Below are 16,385 nucleotides of genomic sequence, written 5' to 3'. Positions count from 1 at the left end.
TCCAATGAAGAAGGACATGCTCTAAACTTTTCCCATTTGGGGGTTACTCTCGGTCATAGATCAACAGGTTCTTTGCATACAGGTGTGAAATCTTAACCAGGTTACAGTAATTTACATTCTATTGTCCTAACTTAGACTAGAACATCAGGGGGTTGGAGACAGAAGGTCTCTTTGTGCTGTTCTAAACTTTTTATGGTTATTGTATTCAATCATATTTCCCTAACCTGGCTGCAGCATACAATTTAATCAGACAAAAACATAAGAATACATGGTTATTAAATCAGCATTATTTAAACTTCATTTATCTCAACACTACTACAACTTTATTCCTGAATAATGATGTTAACCAAACTCCAACTAAGTACTATATTTTTCGAAAAAACGAAATACTTACAGCCGTTTTTTTTTATTCCGCTCATGTTGCTTTCAAGTGAACTATAAGCAATGCTGCATCCACACGTGGGATTGTGGGGGAGGGGATTGAAGTTGCTCGCTTAGTCACTGACTTTGGATCTGTTTTGACCCTCTTCCCACGCATTACTGATCGAGGTTAGGTTTCGGGTAGGGGAATGGGAAACTGAACCGAGATCAGTATCTAAGAGAAATGACACCAACAGCATGTAGGGACCGAGAGCGTTGCCCTCTCGATTCGCCAGATCATGTACAAAATCTACCCGAAGTAATTAAGTAATTTATATAAATTCTTACCTTTATCAGTTCCAATGTCTTCATGTACTCTTCTTCATTCATGTTTTTGACTGATTGCTGATGTCTTTCTTCACAAATTGTATGGTGTCGATAAAGATATGCCATCCGTTTTTGTAACGCATTCATACTGGAAATATGAGCAGCTCATAATTATCAGTCGACAAAAACAATGGTCCTCCCCTCCCACACCCAGGTCTGGACCTCTTGTCAAAGCAGAAATGATTTCACAGAATTCACTACATTGCCCAGATAGCAAAAAATATCCGCAAGGCTTCTTTTTGCCGCCGGCCCTTAGCAGTCGGCTATAGGTGCGTCCTGCTGGCGGGGATGAAATGTTTGCCGCCGAATACGTCACTCCCATTCTTGCGAGATTTTTTGACTGCTTCATTTTCTCTGGCGGTTGCCTGGGTCTAAAAACCGTGGTCCTTCGGCGGCAAGACGCTTTTAAATAGGCTACTCTCAAAATCGACCGGCCATGTTGGTTTGGACACATTCGCATCAGTTCGTCGCTCAATCGCGAGTTACAGTCTGCTAGCTAGCAAAGTCATCGACTACCATCGTTTAAGTAAGTACATGTTTCCTTTTTGTGTAACGCAATATTATGTTGACATTGTTTTTAGTTTATATATTTAAAATGTGTAGTCATCTTTGTTCTGGCCTAACTAGCTAAAGTAGCCTTGTTAACGCAATGTTGTTAGTACATGTTGAATTTTAACGAGCTATAATAGGTAGCAAAAGCTTTACATCTAGAAAACACAAATTTAAACTTAGTCTTTCTTACAAAAATAACGATGTATATATGTTGTTTAAATTATTTTGTTTGCCTGAACAAGTATGCTGCTAGTCCAGCAGCTAGAGTAAGTGTTAGCTAGCACATGCTGTTTTGCCTTTGTTACAGTACACACTGTGGCTAGCATGTTTTGTGCTGTGTTGCTACTGTACTGGATTTAAGGCGATTGTGATTTCTAATTCTCTGAACTGCTGTACGTTTTATGTTTGAGGAACATTCTGTGTTCACTTGAATCACAACACCCAATGAATACATTTTATTTTTAACAATTTCACTGTTCCACATTTGGCTGATAATGTTTCCCCCCCACAGCATAGCTACTGTATATTCCTAACGTTAACAATCCGGTTTTGTTGCAGATACCTTGGCCAGAGCATAACCGATTATCTTCACCCAAGAGACCTACTGTTGGTCAATCGTTTTGGTTTTAAAGGTAAATACATTGTTAGTCACAATGTTTAGTTACTGGGCCAAAAGGAAAATAATTATGAAAAGAGTTGAGAGGGACAAACAGGACATTCACTTGAATCACTACATTCTACAGAAGTTGCATTGATTCCAGAAAACCAGGAAAATGTTGAGCCATCTGTAGACTTCAGAGTTGGTATGTAAAATGTATTGCTGTGATGCTTAATTTGTGATCCTGTAACTAAACTGTACACTTTGTTAGATTTTCAAATTTCTGTTCCCTCTTTCTCAGAACCAGGTTTCTCCCTAGTAATCCAGACTCCACTTCAGAGCCAAGAGTTTGAGTACAAGTAAGTGATGTTATTTGTGACGTTTTTTGTCTAGGAAACTATTGCTTCTATTTAAGATTAGGAATCCTTTTATCCATAATCTGTTTTTCTTTAGGGCACTTGACTTTCTGGATAAAAGGTGTGGAGGTGTGTTGTACATATCATTAGCTTTGCACAGTTCAATTATTGTTTCATTACTGAATATGCAATCTCTGCAGTGAAATTAAAGCTGTTATGTTTTTTCCCCCAGTTCGTCAAGTACTAAACTTTACACCCCCAGCAGAAAATGTACCCTGGCAGCAAATGGGTGAAAAGGCTGGAGGTATGTAATAAGTTGCGCTAAACTGTTACATTTAAGTCCAATTCATTACATGTATGCAATAACTTCAAACATATTTTTACGTCAATGATTATCAATAGGAGAAAGTCATCGCTCCGTTATTGGCCCTTGGACTCCCCTGGCGTCGCATGTACAGCATGAAGTTTTCAGCAATGAAGGTATATTCTAGGCCTATGTCCTAATGTCCAGTTTTTTAACAGTTTTGAAAATAGTGCCTTTAGTTTTCCAGAACGAGAACCAAGCCCTGAGGGAGGAGAACCAAGCCCTGAGGGAGGAGAACCAAGCCCTGAGGGAGGAGAACCAAGCCCTGAGGGAGGGAAACCACGCCCTGAGGGAGGGGAGCCACGCCCTGAGGGAGGGGAGCCATTGTTTAGTAATTGAGGGACCAGGACTGACTACTTTATTCTTTTATTCTGGGAACCCCTGTAGGTGCAGATCAGACCCTAGTGCTGCGACGTCTTGGAGAGTTTGGCGATGTTGTGCGTAGCATGGAAAACAAAATGGACACTATGCTGCAACATTTCAGTGCCAATGTGTCTGTTGGAGAGCTATCCCTGCCAGGGGATGTTACTCCCCCTAGACACCCAGGAAGATTTGGTGTTTCTTGACAGCATTTTGAGGGAGGATAAAGAGCTCCAGGAACGATTTGTAAGTGTGTTGCTTTCGTTTATAAGGCTGTAGGGTAATCTAAAAAGTCAAATTAAGTTTGTACACTGTATATTCTACAGTCTAAATCCACAGCCTGTCACATTTTATATTTATGTATGAGAAGCTTGCGAGAAATGTAATTTAACAAATTGTTGGATTTTCAGCTTCGGTTTTTGGCTATCAAATGTGGGAGGGACCTGAAGACAACAGTGTGGAGAATGCTTCAGAGTATTTTCTCTAATAACCTTGCCGTTAATACAACCTGGACTGGCATAGGGGATAAAACCTGTTTTAGAGACCTGTTCCTGAAGACCATTGTTCAAAGTAATTTTTTTAAGTAGATGCCCTTATGCCTTATGCCATTCAAATGTAATGACAGATCTGTATTTTCTACAGGGGCCCTCCGGAAGAACCCGGCAACCCAGGATGCCACTGATGAGGCGGTCCAGGTTAACGTTACACGTTACCTGAAAGGAGCATCAGACTGTGAAGGAGGAAAAAGCCGCCCAGCTGAGAAGAACCCACAGCCAACCCCTTAAACCTAGGCTGACTACTGACACCCCAGCATCCCTGAACTGGAACACTTTCTTTATCCTGCAGTCAGTAACATCAAGAAGCCAGAAGTGCCAGACTACACTCACCAAACCCACCCTGTTTTTTTTGTATTAACTTTAGTATTGGCTTATTTCATTCCATCTTAGCGATTCTATTTTAGTTTGTAAATCCTATTTCATACCTGTTACTTGATATTGCGCATTAACTAGTACCAACATTCTTTCATTTCATCACTATGCTTAACTGTTATTCAATTAATAATAGCTTGGAAATACTATTTCGTACCTCTGATACTTGATATTGCACAGTACCTGGTACCAAATATTCTACTTACTCTGTTTTTAACATCAGCATTTTTCATTCCATCACAGTGCTTAACTGTTATTCTATTGTTAAATATAGCTTGTAAATCCTTGTTCCACAGGTCAGCATTGCAGTTATAATGGTCTGTTCTACTACTGTTTTTACCTCTGTATTTTTATATATGTATATCAAGTTTTGTTTATCACAGATACAAGAGACACATCTTAATGCAGCATGGTGTAAATATTGTGCTCCAGGTCAGCAATGCCATTATAATGGAATATTCTACTCTAGAGCTTTACTCAATGGCTTGAAAATGTGATGTTCTACCTCGTTTTATTTGGTATCCTGCACATTCTTTGGTACCAAATATCCTCATTACTTGTTATGTTTACTGGTAATTATTTTCATCCCAGAGCTGACCTCTATATTATTAACAATGATTGTGTTTGTGTTATAATTTGCTTGTATGGCTGTTCTTTTTTTTTTAACCAACATTTTATTGGAAACCTGCATGTTCTGTGTGTATTTATGCCTATTATTTATTTCAGTGATCTGACACATCTTGTTTGAATGACAGTTACTGTACTTTGAAATGTGGAATTAAAACACCAAATGGAAATTTGTCTGGTTTGATCAATCATTATTCTCGATAAACTGCATGCTATAAATATTAAATATATATATATATATATATATATGAAAGTGGCAGATCGCTCGAAAACCTTTTGTATAACGGCGGTGGAAAGGCGGTTGGACCACGGGCCGGCCGCAGAACACAGGCGGTAGGAGTGCGACTGCCGCTTTTAAAAAGCGTCTGCCGCCGGCGGAAAGCTGGCAAACGTGTTTGCGATTTAGACATTCTGACGCTTCTACTGTCTTTGGAGGACCGCCTACGGTCCGCCGACTCATTGCTATCTGGGTGGTTTCAAAAGTAGTGTGGTGTCTGTAATACAGTTGAAGCTTAGGGAGACACCCAAATGGACTAATAAAATAACCATAACCTAAGTAACCTAAGTAAAACAACCATAACCTAACTTAAGTAACCTGAAAGATTCAGACCTCTTGGCTTTCCTACAAATGATCACTTCATAAATATTTGTTTTCCTGCTGGATGGAAAACCTAGGTTTGAGACCTGAAAGTGACAGTCTCCATTAGAAGACAGTGCTCATTACCTTAAGCTGATTTTGAAGCAGCGGACAGGACTACCTTTTCATCAGACTACGAATCTAACAGGACAACCTTACCATTAGACAATGAATCTAACAGGACCACCTTACCTTTAGACAATTCATCTAACAGGACTACCTTACCATCAGGCTATGAATCTAACAGGACCACCTTACCATCAGGCTATGAATCTAACAGGACCATCAGACTATGCATTTAACAGGACAACCTTACCATCAAACTATGAATCTAACAGGACGACATTACCATTAGACAGATTCATAGTCTGATGATAAGGTAGTCCTGTTAGATTAACTCTCTAATGGTAATTTTGTCCTGTTAGATTAACTGTCTAATGGTAATGTTGTCTTGTTAGATTCATAGTCTGATGGTAAGGTTTTCCTTTAAAGGACAACATTGCCGTTAGACAGCTAATCTAACAGGACTACCTTACCATTTGACAATTAATCTAACAGGAATACCTTATCATCAGACTATGAACCTCACTCCATTGAGCTGTATACATGGTAGCAATATAGTAGGGAGGAGTCTGGGCACATACTCTCCTTAACAGACAGGATAATGGAGATAACTCTGCCTAGAAAACCCACTAACTATAAATTGTTCTGGATAAGGGTCTGTTAAAAGATCTCAAATGTAGTGATCAATATTTCCCGATGTGCTATAATTTTGGCATGACATAGGCGAGCCATGTTCAAGTCCATTCCATCAAACTTCACATAAGCTAGTGATCAGGAAGTACCATTTCTGCTGATAACTTTTAAACTTGGGTCTATGACAAACTCTGCAACTGTCAAGGTTGGCCTGTGGTAGAAGTTACAGATTTCATCTAGTGAATGAATGGTCACTGGTTTAACAAGGTGTGTGATCAAATACCAGACCCCACCCAATTTAGAAATATATATTCATAGTGCTCCCTTTAACACTATTATTAATATATATATTTATGAATTTCAGTTCTGTGCTGAATTATATACTGTAGCTGAAGGTTGGTGTAGTGGTCCTAACCTAGAAGCTAAACTAAAAGCATCAAGCATCTTGTATTGCCGTGAGCCCTTAAGGAATGCCTCCTGTGAAATAAAGGACAGGTACTATACTAAATGTAAATTCTTTAGATCTAATGACAGTATCCAAGCTTTACAAAATGCTGAGATTAATACTCTATGGCTGACGTGTGTTAATTCTGACTTGTAAATTAAAACCTTCTTCTGTAGTTTCTGCAGGAGGTAAAATATCACTTTTTAATGTTAGCAAGGGAATGGGACGTTTCCAGTGTATCTGTGCTGTAAGAGTTCAGCACAAAAAGTTGACCATTGGCAGCTCAGGGAAAGATTAGGGTTCAAATTCAGGGACTAGGTTGTGGGAGAGGGTGTGGGAGAGGGTGTGCTTCAGTCATAAACTCAAGTCAGAAAATTATCTGAGAAAAATAATTTTGAGAACATGGAAGATGTTTCAAGATTTGTAGAACACTGATACTGCTACTTAATACACAGAAAGAAGACTAATTGGGGATTTTAATCACAATTTTCTGTAAGATAGTCAACCAGTATGAAGTGAATTCTTGTGTAGGTAACAGGACTGTTTGTCTCAGTGAACATGGTTGTGGGGGAGGGGAAGGCCAGGAGAATCATACAATGTTGCAATTTCCAACTGCCAACTACCCAACTCTCCTACAGCACAAAGTCTTGCTTTTCAGAGTTGTGCATTACTAATTAAAAGCTAAGAGGGATATCTCAATCCAAAGCTTAAAAATGTATTAGAAAAATAAAAATAAAGTGTGCTCTCCTGTGGTGTATTAAACATTGTGGCAAAGTCTGGTGTAGTGGTCCTAACCTAGAATTTAAACTAAAGCCATCAAGCATCTGGTGTTGCCATCAACCCTTAAGGAATGCCTCCTGTGAAATGAAGGACAGGTACTATACTAATATTCAATGCTTTATATCTAATGACAGTCTCCAAGCTTCACAAAATGCTTAGATTTATACTCTGGGTTGGGTAGTTGGCTGACGTGTGTTCATTCGGACTTGTAGGTAACAGGACTGTTTGTCTCAGTCATAGACTGTAAAAATAATGGACGACACCCTTTCGCTCTTTTCCATTGGTGAAAAATGAAGCCACCAGTGTCCTGTTACGGCGCTGACATCTTGGACTTGCAGCTGCGCAGATAGCGATCTTGGGACCAGTTCTGCGCAGTAGTTATGCGCAGTAGCGAGAAGGAAGTAAAGCCGTAAAGCCGCGAAATCAACGGCCCCACCCCTGTGCCCTGCCCTCACTCTCCCTCGCAGAATGCGCATACCGTAATCAATCGCAAGTCCAAGTACAGTACAACCTTTGCTTGTTAAACCTAGACGATATGTTATAGCCTAACTTACATCATGTTTAACCTTAATTTAGAATAGGCCTAATACAAAAATAATTGGTAACTTCTAGCTAACGATCACCTGCTAGCTATTAACATGGCTATTAACGAGGCTTGTTGTCTTTTAGCTAACGTTAGCTAGCCCATTACATTTATTTACTAATTAAATAGCTTATAAATTTAACTTACCGAAAAAAATTCAAAGATCGATTGGAAATGCCAGATCGGTTAGCACAATGTACTGCAGAACAACCCATTATGTCCATGTGAAATTATATCAATTATAGAAATTTAGAGATTAAATGTAAAGTTCCAATCTCCTCAGTCCTCCGAAGATTCAGTGGCTCCTCGGCTCAGATAGCTGTCAATCACAGCTGTGAATCACGAAGTCACACCACCGTTTTTAGAGCATTAAATAACTAACTAAAAACAAACTTATTTTAAAAACAAACTCTTGAATTTACATTAGCGTGATACAAACTAAAGTAAATGACAGAAACCAGCTTCGGAAAAAATATATTTGAAGGGTAATTTAATTGTTTAGTTGGTCTCGCGTCCCATTGAATAACATGGGGAGGGCGGGGTTTATGACCTATACTGGGACCACTCACCAGGGGGTGATCGAGACGTTTTGGCTTCACTTTTCAGGGCTTGTGCGGCACGCTTGGTCTCAGTGAACAGGGTTGTGGGGGAGGGGAAGGCCAGGTACATTATACAATGTTGCAACTTCAACAGCCAACTACCCAACTCTCCTACAGCAGAAAGTCTTGCTTTTCAGAGTTGCGCATTACTAATTGAAAGGCAAGAGGGTCAGCCTAATAAAATAAATCATTAGTAAAAAATATAAAATTGGCATGTAAAAAGTATGTTTATCTCCTCTTTCCCCAAAACGTGTGCATTTATGTGTGTATATACACTATATGACCAAGTATGTGGACAGCCCTACTAATCAAATAAATATTAGTCATTATTGAAATACTTGATTGGAAAATCATATCTCCCGCTTATCAAGAGTTTTGCGCTACTATAAACACACCCTCCTGACCTAGCCATTATTCGGTGCGTCAAAACACCTAGTTAGCCTAGTTACTAGACTAGCTAAATCAACATAGACACAAACAGCTTGCCTAATTTTTATATTATTTAGCATGCTGTTCTAGACAATCAGTAATAGATCCTTTCAATCAGCAGTGCACCTCAGACGAAAGCACAGTCTACCGTAGCGCTACTCCAGCAGGGCAGGCGTCATGGCAACAAGACAGAAGGCTTCGTGAAATCTCATGACTGCTAGCAACTTCATATCAACAGTAGCTATATTGCTGTAGTGGAAGTTATTTACCGCGGTCAGATATCAAGGTTCATCTCGTTTTATATTAAATTAATTATACTGGCTTGCTTTACTGAGTTGTTGTCTTAGCTAAACCCTAGGAGGAAAAACTAAAAAACCATGCTTGTTAGCTTTCGTGACATCGTCAAAACTTACTAAATAGAAATAATTGGGACACAAAACACATTAATTACGTGCACCATGTCGCAACTAAGGCTTGAATATCAAAGAAAGTATACAATATTCACAGAGTAATTCTTTCAGATTTTGATTATTTTAGCCTATGTTAAGGCAATGGACCAAGCTAATGGACCTATTTAACGTCACTTGACATCCATAAATTCAGTCCATTTATGAATCCGTATCCAGTGTAATATTCCTCTCCCAACCCACCATTGTCACGTGGACGTATTAAAGCCAATCACAAAAATCCATGTGCCAGCGTCCTATGGTTCAATGAAAAAAAAGTACCAGATTTCGACCGTCCAATAAAATAAATGCGCTGCATTACCAGAGTGTGCTCTTAAGGGGGCACCCAAGAGCACAGCAAAAATCACACATTTCAGGTATTACTATGCAAATGGGGTCCTCTAAGAAACTTGCACAGCTAAATGTTTCAGACCTTAGGATGCCATTACTGGCAAAAACAAGTGAGGACCGGCGTTTTGGACCTCACTTGCCAAAATGTCCTCACTTGAAAGGTCATTTCTCTAAGGTTAGTCCTCACAAGTATAGCAATACACACACACACACACACACACACACACACGCACGCTCACAGGGGAAGAGGGGCTTCTGCTTACGAGAACGGTCAACTTGTGTGTCTGGTAGAAGGGCACAGCGTAGCTAACCAACACTTAATGTGATATAATAAAAATACATATATTAGCAAACTAACACTTACCAGAGACAGATACGGTATCATGAACTGAGCTATTCCACTCAGCGTCCTCTGTCCTTGAGCTGCTCGAATGTGGTAATCCCCTGATGAATGGTAGGAGAATCCAACATGGACGACAGAAAATACTCTGTGGCAAACTGTAATGTTTGCCTTGTATTCATTTCCACTGACACGACTGACCCACTCGTGCTGCGTCTGCCACGCACTTCTGTATTTGAACAGGCTCTTTCTTTTTATGGGCGGACTTACACTGGAGGTAACATTAATTGCAGACATTTTTAAAAACTGCGTGTCTGAGTCTCTGTAACCAGGGCAACGATGACGATAAGTGACAGACTAGGCCTAATTGTAAGTCATTCTGATTGAACACTTCTTCACTATGTCTCTTGAAACTCTTTTGGTTTTATTATAATTCTCTTGGCACAATTAGCAGTTTATTTGCAAATAGAGGGGTATCAAAGCTTACACAGCAAATCGTTAAAAATACATTCAATACTTCTACAAGAATGAGTGGGGTTAAGAATCTGCATATTCATCCTGCAGAGAAATCATTATGTTCCTTAGCTCTTCAAGCCCTTAGTCGTGTTTGCCTATCCTGTCCCTAGTATTTACCTAATAGGAGCTAGGGGAACATTGTAAATGACAGCCAGCCACATTCCTGAAGAACAAAGAAAAGACACACTGATGGTTTAGACAGATTAACAAATGGTTAGAGGACCCAATGATCCACTGATATCATCAAGATGTGTCACAAACAAACGAGGACCAGATCTTCTGTAGTATTCCTCTATACATTTGTGTTTAATCCAAAAAATACATCAGTTCAAGAAAGTAAAAAAAACCCTGCTCTCTTCTGTGAAGAGAACAGAATGCCAATGACGGACCTGCCAATTCTGGTATTCTCTGGCAAATGCCAATCGAGCTGCACGGTGCTGGCCTGTGAGAACAGGTCCAACTAGAGGACATCGGGCCCTCATGCTACCCTCATGGAGTCTCTTTATGATAGTTATGTCAGAAATATGCACACCATCAGCCTGCTGCAGGTAATTTTATAGGGTTCTGGCAGTGCTCTTCCTGTTCCTCCTCGCACAAAGGAGCAGGGCAACCAACCTGCTACTGGGTTGATGCACTTCTATGGCCCTGTCCAGCTCTCTGTGTTTAACAGCCTGTCTCCTGGTCTCTCCTCCATCCTCTTGGGACTGTACTAGGAGACACAGCAAACCTTCTTGCGATGGCATGTATGGATGTGCCATCCTGGAGGAGCTGGACTATTTAGGCTGCAGGTACCGCTTCATGCTACCAGTTGTGACAAGGACACTAGCAAAATGCACATCTAGAGAAGAATCTGTCAGGATGGATAAAGAGAGAGAAATTGTCTGTGGCCACCACCTGCAAAACCATTCCCTTTTTTGGGGTTGTCTTGCTGTTGCCTCTCCAGTGCAAATGTCACTTTCTTATTTGGGGCAAATGTCACTTTCATTTGCACCAAAACAGGTGACATTGCTTCTTAACTGGACAGATTAATATCCCTGAAGTTTAATTGACCTGGTGTTATACTGTGATGATTTTGTTCCCTTAATTTTTTTGTATTAGTTAAGAAATTCACTTCCAAGCTAATTGTATTTGCTTCAGTGTCCAAAAAAAGGCAGTACTGTAGTGCAAAGATAATGTCGCTACTGTACTCAAATCTCTGGATGCAGTTTATCATTTGGCTTTGCATTTAATCACTGGTACACTATATTTTCATTCATCACTGTCTTTGACATGTTTCAGTTGGTTTGGACTGACATCTAGAATGGCCAGACATTGGTTGATGTTTTTTACACAAAGCAGTCATTAAAAAACATCCTGACAATCTAACAGAGAAAATTAGTAGGGCGAACATCTCATCATCTCATCTTCATCTGCTTATCCGGTATCGGGTCGCGGGTTAGCAGCATCAGCAGGGGACCCCAAACTTCCCTTTCCCAAGCCACATTTGCCAGTTCTGACTGGGGGATCCCGAGGCGTTCCCAGGCCAGTGTCGAAATATAATCTCTCTACCTAGTTCTAGGCCTACCTCCCAGCTGGACGTGCCTGGAACACCTCCCTAGGGAGACGTCCTGGGGGCATCCTTACCAGACGCCCGAACCACCTCAACTGGCTCTTTTCGATGCAAAGGAGCAGCGGCTCTACTCCGAGTTCCTCACGGATGGCTGAGCTTCTCACCCTATCCCTAAGGGTGAAGCCAGCCACCCTTCTGAGAAAACCCATTTCAGCCACTTGTACTCGCGATCTTGTTCTTTCGGTAATGACCCAGCCTTCATGACCATAGGTGAGGGTAGGAACGAAAATTGACCGGTATATCGAGAGCTTTGCCTTCCGGCTCAGCTCTCTTTTCGTCACAACAGTGCGGTAAAGCGAATGCAATACCGCCCCCGCTGCTCCGATTCTCCGGCCAATCTCCCGCTCCATTGTCCCCTCACTCGCGAACAAGACCCTGAGATACTTGAACTCCTTTACTTGGGGTAACGCTTCATTCCCTACCTGGAGGAAGCACTCCATCGGTTTCCTTTTACTCCGCTGCGAACCGGTCCAGTGAGTGCTGAAGGTCACAGACCGATTATGCCATCAGGACCACATCATCTGCAAAAAGCAGCAATGAGATCCCCAGCCCACCGAACTGCAATCCCTCCCCACCCCGACTACACCGCGATATCCTGTCCATAAAAGTTACAAACAGGATTGGTGACAAAGCGCAGCCCTAGCGGAGCCAACCCCCACCTGGAACGAGTCCGACCCGAACACAGCTCTCACTTTGGACGTACAGGGATTGGATAGCCCTCAGAAAGGACCTCCTCACCCCATACTCCCGCAGCACCTCCCACAGTATCTCTCGGGGGACCCGGTCATACGCCTTCACCAGATCCACAAAACACATGTAGACTGGATGGGCGTATTCCCAGGCCCCCTCCAGGATCCTTGCAAGAGTAAAGAGCTGGTCGGTTGTTCTGCGACCAGGACGGAATCCGCATTGTTCCTCTTCAGTCTGAGGTTCGACTATCTGCCGAACCCTCCTTTCCAGTACCTTTGAGTAGACTTTCCCAGGGAGGCTGAGAAGGGTGATACCCCTGTAATTGGCACACACCCTCTGGTCCCCCTTTTTGAACAGGGGAACCTCCACCCCGGTCCACCACTCCTTAGGCACTTTCCCCGACTCCCACGCAATGTTGAAGAGGCGTGTCATCTAAGATATCCCCTCCACACCCAAAGTTTTCAACATTTCTGGACGGATCTCGTCAATCCCCGGAGATTTGCCACTGTGGAGTTGTTTGACTACCTCAGTGACTTCTACAATGGAGATTGACGATGCTTCCCCATCAGCCTCCAGCTCTGCCTCCACTATAGAGGGCGTGTTAGTGGGATTTAGGAGTTCCTCAAAGTGTTACTTCCATCGCCCAATTACCTCCTCAGTTGAGGTCAACAGTGTCCCATCCTTACTGTACACAGCTTGGATAGTTCCCGTTTTCCCCTCCTGAGGTGGCGGATGGTTTTCCAGAAGCACCTTGGTGCCGACCGAAAGTCCTAATTCATGGCTTCCCCAAACTCCTCCCACACCCGCTGTTTTGGCTCTTTCACAGCAGAGGTCGCAGCCCTTCGGGTCTGTCGGTACACTGCAACCATCTCCGGAGTCTTCCAGGATAACATATCCCAAAAGGCCTCCTTCTTCAGTCGGACGGCTTCCCTGACCACCGGTGTCCACCAGGGTGTTCAAGGGTTACCGCCCCTTGATGCACCTAAGACCTTTAGACCACAGCTCCCCGCCGCAGTGTAGGCAATGGAGGCTTTGAACATCGACCACTCAGGTTCAATGCTCCCAACCTCCACAGGGATGCCAGAAAAGCTCCACCGGAGGTGTGAGTTGAAGATCTTTCAGACAGGGACCTCCCCCAGATGTTCCCAGTTCACCCGCACTACCCGTTTGGGTTTTCCCAGTCTGTTCAGAGTCTTCCCCCACCCCCTGACCCAACTCACCACCAGATGGTGATCGGTTGACAGCTCCGCCCTTCTCTTTACCAGAGTGTCTAAAACATGCGGTCTGAGATCCGATGACACGATCACAAAATCAATCATCGACCTTCGGCCTCGGGTACTCTGGTACCACTTACACTTAAAAGCATCCTTATGTTTGAACATAGTGTTCGTTATAGATAATCCATGACTAGCACAGAACTTTAACAACAAACGACCACTTGAGTTCAGATCAGGGAGGCCGTTCCTCCCTATCACGCCTCTCCAGGTGTCTCCATCATTGCCCATGTGTGCGTTGAAGTCCCCCAGCAGAATTATGGAGTCCCCTACTGGAGCCCCATACAGGACTCCATTCAGGGTCCAAGAAGGCCAAATACTCCGAACTGCTGTTTGGGGCATATGCACAAACAACAATCAGAGACCCCCCCCACAACCCGTAGGCGTAGGGAGGCGGGGTAAACTCCAACATAGCGGCACTCAGCCGGGGGCTTGTGAGTATCCCAACTCCAGAGAAGAATAAAATCCATCCCCTATCCAGGTGTACGGTTCCAGAACTGAGACTGTGTGTGGATGTAAGCCCCACCAGATCTAACTGATAGCGCTCCACCTCCCTCACAAGTTCCGGCTCCTTCCCCCACAGAGAGGTGACGTTCCACGTCCCCAGAGCCAGCCCCTGCCGCCCGGGTCTGGTCCGTCGAGGCCCCTGGCCTTCGCTGCCACCCATATGGCAGCGCACCCGACCCCAGCGGTTCCTCCCATGAGTGGTGGGCCCATAGGATGGAGAGGGGGGTGCCACGTTGCTTTTTCGGGCTATTCCCGACCTGGCTCCGTGGCAAACCCGGCCACCAGGCGCTCGCCGGCGAGCCCTCCCTCTGGGCCTGGCTCCAGATGGGGGCCGCGGGCTTCCTCCGGGCAGGGTAACTCCTCCTCTTCCTCGTTTGTACATAGGGGTTGTTTGAACCATTCTTAGTCTGGCTCCTCCCCTGAGACCACTTTGCCATGGGAAACCCTACCAGGAGCACTAAGGCCCGGACAACACAGCCTTCAGGTTCAAAGGAACACACAAACCTCTCCACCACGATAAGGTGATGGCTCACGGAGAGGAGTAGGGCGAACAGCAGTTACCAAAACGTGCTGTAGACTGGATAGTAATGGAGATATTGCGGGTCTATTCAGAACTGCATTTGTATATTTTGTGATCTTATATTGTAAACTCACCTAAAGGATTATTAGGAACACCTGTTCAATTTCTCATTAATGCAATTATCTAATCAACCAATCACATGGCAGTTGCTTCAATGCATTTAGGGGTGTGGTCCTGGTCAAGACAATCTCTTGAACTCCAAACTGAATGTCAGAATGGGAAAGAAAGGTGATTTAACCAATTTTGAGCGTGGCATGGTTGTTGGTGCCAGACGGGCCGGTCTGAGTATTTCACAATATGCTCAGTTACTGGGATTTTCACGCACAACCATTTCTGGGGTTTGCAAAGAAAGGTGTGAAAAGGGAAAAACATCCAGTATGCGGCAGTCGTGTGGGCGAAAACGCCTTGTTGATGCTAGAGGTCAGAGGAGAATGGGCCGACTCATTCAAGCTGATAGAAGAGCAACTTTGACTGAAATAACCACTTGTTACAACCGAGGTATGCAGTAAAGCATTTGTGAAGCCACAACACGCACAACCTTGAGGCGGATGGGCTACAACAGCAGAAGACCCCACCGGGTACCACTCATCTCCACTACAAATTGGAAAAAGAGGCTACAATTTGCACAAGCTCACCAAAATTGGACAGTTGAAGACTGGAAGAATGTTGCCTGGTCTGATGAGTCTCGATTTCTGTTGAGACATTCAGATGGTAGAGTCAGAATTTGGCGTAAACAGAATGAGAACATGGATCCATCATGCCTTGTTACCACTGTGCAGGCTGGTGGTGGTAGTGTAATCGTGTGGGGGATGTTTTCTTGGCACGCTTTAGGCCCCTTAGTGCCAATTGGGCATCGTTTAAATGCCACGGCCTACCTGAGCATTGTTTCTGACCATGTCCATCCCTTTATGACCACCATGTACCCATCCTCTGATGGCTACTTCCAGCAGGATAATGCACCATGTCACAAAGCTCGAAACATTTCAAATTGGTTTCTTGAACATGACAATGAGTTCACTGTACTGAAATGGCCCCCACAGTCACCAGATCTCAACCCAATAGATCATCTTTGGGATGTGGTGGAGCGGGCGCTTCGTGGCCTGGATGTGCATCCCACAAATCTCCATCAACTGCAAGATGCTATCAATGCCATGTAGAATTAAGGCAGCTCTGAAGGCGAAAGGGGGTCAAACACAGTATTAGTATGGTGTTCCTAATAATCCTTTAGGTGAGTGTATATTATTTTGTGATTTTATATTGTATATTACTGAATGATTTTAAGTTGTTTTATTGTCCACTTCTTATAAACAATGCTTTATTGTCATTTGTGATTGTTTTTCTTAATGTATGTTTTGTTTTATTTCCATTTT

The sequence above is a fragment of the Esox lucius genome, chromosome 8 (genome assembly GCF_011004845.1).
Source record: "Esox lucius isolate fEsoLuc1 chromosome 8, fEsoLuc1.pri, whole genome shotgun sequence".
Taxonomy (NCBI): domain Eukaryota; kingdom Metazoa; phylum Chordata; class Actinopteri; order Esociformes; family Esocidae; genus Esox; species Esox lucius.
The sequence above is the reverse complement of the archived record's forward strand: the minus strand, read 5'-3'. Positions refer to the sequence as shown.